Source organism: Neovison vison, chromosome 2 (genome assembly GCF_020171115.1).
Source record: "Neovison vison isolate M4711 chromosome 2, ASM_NN_V1, whole genome shotgun sequence".
Classification (NCBI taxonomy): domain Eukaryota; kingdom Metazoa; phylum Chordata; class Mammalia; order Carnivora; family Mustelidae; genus Neogale; species Neogale vison.
In genome coordinates, this window is record NC_058092.1 from 235,062,424 (window position 1) to 235,066,391 (window position 3,968).

Consider the following 3,968-nt stretch of genomic DNA (forward strand, 5'->3'; position numbering starts at 1 on the left):
CCGTAAATTCCCGACATCGCAGAGTTCCCGCTGCAGTTGGGAAGATAAGCCAGAGATGTCACCTACGAAGCCGCTAACTGTGCCCACCACGTGTGGCAGTGGCACGAACCAGGCGTGTCCTGGCAGAGCCCTCCATGCACCGGGTACCAGACATCAGTGATGCAGGTCCAGAAACGGACTTCAGGGATGATGAGACGTAGGAACACATTCATGTGAGCAACATTTCCATAAAGCGAATGTATAGATCAGAACAACCTCAGAAATAAAATGCTTCGTAGCCCATAAGTCACATCTACAGATCTGTGTATGCTCCCCCTGAAGGGACCTGCAAGGGCCGTCACACCGCCAAGTGAGGTGCCCTGGGGAACACAGAGTCTAGCAAAGGCTGCTGGTTTGATGAGTCTAAGCCTAAAGCCAGGGGACTCTGCCAGCCAATGCCCTTGTCTCCACTGTAAGGTGGGGCCGCACTCATCAGAAACTTGCATTTGGGGGCACCTGTGTGGCTCAGTCAGTTAAATCTCCGACTCTTGATTTTGGCTCAGGTCGTGATCTCAATCGGGCTCTATGCCGCGCATGCAGCCTGCTTGGAATTTCTCTTTCCCTCTCCCTTCTCCCCTCCCCCTCCTCGCTTGTGCATCTTCTCTCTCCCTCTCTCTCTCTCTAAAAAAGAAAGGAGAAAAGAAACTTGCGTTTGGATGGACTTTTTTTTTTTTTTTTTTTTTTGCTTTCTGCCTGCCCATCTTCTGGCCCCTCTTCCTCAGAATGGACATAAGGGATCAGGTTTAAGACTTTTGGAAATAATACCAAAATTAGTTGATGTCATAGTTTGGAGCTCCCGAAAGCAGATACCATGACAAAGACTTGAATGAAGATAGTTTTTTGGATGGTGATCCCAGGAAGCACAAGGGAGAACATGAGAAAAATGAACCAAGGAAGGGAGAAAAGTCAGTGCCCATTCATTAGCGTCACAGTGCTCCGTTCTCCACCAGTGGCTGTCAGATATGTGGGAAGAAAGCCCAGTAGAGCATATTCCCACCGATTTCATTCTCCATTGTTTATTTCCTACCCAGCACACCTCCAGGCATGCCTTAAGTGTCAAAGAAAGCCTTCAAGCAGAGAGGACAGAGAGAAAGCAGAGTCTAAGGTGGGGAGATGCCAGGGTGCTGGGAATTATCTGCAGGTGCCCATGAGCTCAGGGGTGTCCGCATGGACTATGCTGTAGCTGAGAAGTCCCAGAGCTCTCTAGCCACACAGTCACAATCAGATAACTTGCCTCACAAATGACTGTCCTATACTCAATTCTTTTTTAGTCCCCTTGAGGAACAGTCTCCCAGTGACCTCTGTTCAAGCTCCTGCCCTGGGCTCGTGGTCCCAGAACATTCAGCCCAGGAATTCAAGCCCAAGAATGGGAAAGATACTCCATGAAAAAGACTGTTCTTTTTTCCCCAATGTTTTCATTTACCGTGAACTATAAATGATTCACAATCTGATTTTCCCACAGAATATGAATTTTCAGTTCATTTTAGAGATTAATTTTTTGGGGCACCTAGGTGGCTCAGTTGGTTAAGTGTCTGCCTTCATCTTGAGTCATGATCCCGGGGTCCTGGGATGGAGGCTCGCATCAGGCTCCCTGCCCAGCGGGGAGTCTGCCTCTCCCTCTGCCCCTCCCACTCTCTCTCTCCCTCTCTCTGTCAAATAAAATAATAGGAAATCTTTAAAAAAAATAAAGATTAATTTTTCAACCTAAACCAGCCCCTAATAAGGTAGCGATATTTAAAATCATCTTTCAGTTCATTTCTATTTTAATATAGAGATCAACAGACCGATGTAAGATTTAAGATGTTGTCTTTTTACTCAATTAATATCTTAGAATTAAATATTTATTATTGATATTAAGGAAAACTAAAAAAAAATTAATTGTGCCTAAATTACAATCAAGTCAAAATTTTCCAAATGAAGATACAATACTCAAACAAACACTTCACACTCCCTTCGGCTCATGATGTAATTACAGAGACAGTCAACCTGCTATTTATCTACAGTATTTATTGAACCACATTACAAACCATTAATTTTTAGAGAAAATTCAGTTGCCAAACACACTTGGCTTACGCCTGAGCATCTAGCGTATAATCTTTGTTTTTCCTCCAACTGTGAGAGCACATGGCAGTGACACAATTTCTGGGATCTTCCACTTGTAGCTGAAGTACTGTGATGAAAGAAGTGGACCATGATTCAAAGCCAACAGAAAGCAAAGGGACAGGGGAATTTCAAGAACAGCATTTGAAACCCAGAGAGGTTTTGCCCCTCCCAACAGCGAGTGACTGCAGGGGTCCTGGGGGGTGAGAAGGTCAGAAGGGGCTGTAGAGGCTCAGGCTCTTTGAAAGCTCCAAATGGCCCTGCCAGGATTGGCTTCTAGAACAGGACACACACAGAGGAAACATCAGAAAATGAATCAAAATTGTCCGGGGCAGGAGCAATAGAGACATAGGTAAGAGAAGACCCAAACCACAGTGGGGAAGGCGACGGGCCCAGGAAAGTTTTCCCAGAAAGCAAGGCGCCGTAGGTTTGACCAATACACAAAACAACAGAGAGGGGAGTTCTGGGAGTTAGAAAAGCTCTTCTGAATGCTGCTGTGATTGGAAAGTTCAGAAGAACTAATTCCACGTAAAAACAAGCGACAGACGTGCTCATTTTAGCAGCACATATACTAAAATTGGAATGATACAGAGAAGATTAGCATGGTCTCTGCGCAAGGAAGACATGCAGATCTGTGAAGCATTCCATGTTAAAAAAAAAAAGCGTAACAAAATATCGAGGTCAAATCCCATATGAAATGACTATAAGAGAGTAAGAAGCAGAATAAACATCCGTACAGATCATCAAAGCATGCCAGAAAGATGTGGCAACAGAACAGATCAGAATTAACCTACTATCTCAAAATAAGCTAAAATGATACAACATATGGGTAAACAACATTTAGGAAAACTCAGAAATGAGGTAACAAAACTCAAAACAATTCAAAGTCAAAGAAAGTTTGTATCAAAATGTAGTCTAGGGGGTTGCCTAGGTGGCTCAGTGGGTTAAAGCCTCTGCCTTAGACTCAGGTCATGATCTCAGGGTCCTGGGACCCAGCCCCACGTCTGGTTCTCTGCTCAGTGGGGAGCCTGCCTGTCTGCCTCAGGCCCTCACCTGCTTGTCTGCCTACTTGTGATCTCTGTCAAATAAATAAGTAAAATCTTTTTTTAAAAATGAAGTCTAAATTAGAAGAAACACAGTGAATAGACAAAAATCATGCCTGAGAAGAAATAGCTGATTGAAAAAAGAAGAATTTTGGGCACCTGGGTGGCTCAGTGGGTTAAGCCGCTGCCTTTGGCTCAGGTCATGATCTCAGGGTCCTGGGATCAAGCCCCGCATCGGGCTCTCTGCTCAGCAGGGAGCCTGCTTCCTCCTCTCTCTCTGCCTGCCTCTCTGCCTACTTGTGATCTCTCTCTGTCAAATAAATAAATAAAATCTTTAAAAAAAAAAAAAAAGAAAAAAGAAGAATTTTAAATCAGAAAGAAACTAAAAAGTGACACCTCGGTGGCTGAGTTGGTTGGGTGTTCGACTCTTGATTTTGGCTGAGGTCATGATCATGATGTTGTGAGACAGAACCCCACCTTGGGCTCTGCACTTAGCCTGGAGTCTGCTGGAGATTCTTCCTATCCCTCTGCCCCTCCCCAGCTCACCCTCATGCTCTCACTCTCTCTCTAGAGTAATGAATAAATAAATTTAAAAAAAAATTTTTTTTTTAAGTTTTGAGAAAAAAATAACAAGTATTGAAAATAGGCAAAGAAGATTAAACACATTGCTAGTAGGAGTCTATTAAAAAGATAATAGAGGCAAGGGATAAAAATATTAAAAACATAACTCAAGAAAAATTCCCAGAAATTAAAAAAGACTATGGGAGTCCATATTGAAAAAGCATA

General features: G+C 43.5%; 1 non-coding gene across 1 annotated transcript; it reads left to right on the forward strand.

The window, feature by feature from the left end:
• The first annotated feature begins 2,686 nt into the window (after positions 1–2,686).
• On the forward strand, positions 2,687–2,793 carry LOC122901502. The gene has a single exon (XR_006383517.1). It is a non-coding gene; the product is annotated as a U6 spliceosomal RNA (small nuclear RNA).
• The last annotated feature ends 1,175 nt before the right edge of the window (positions 2,794–3,968 follow it).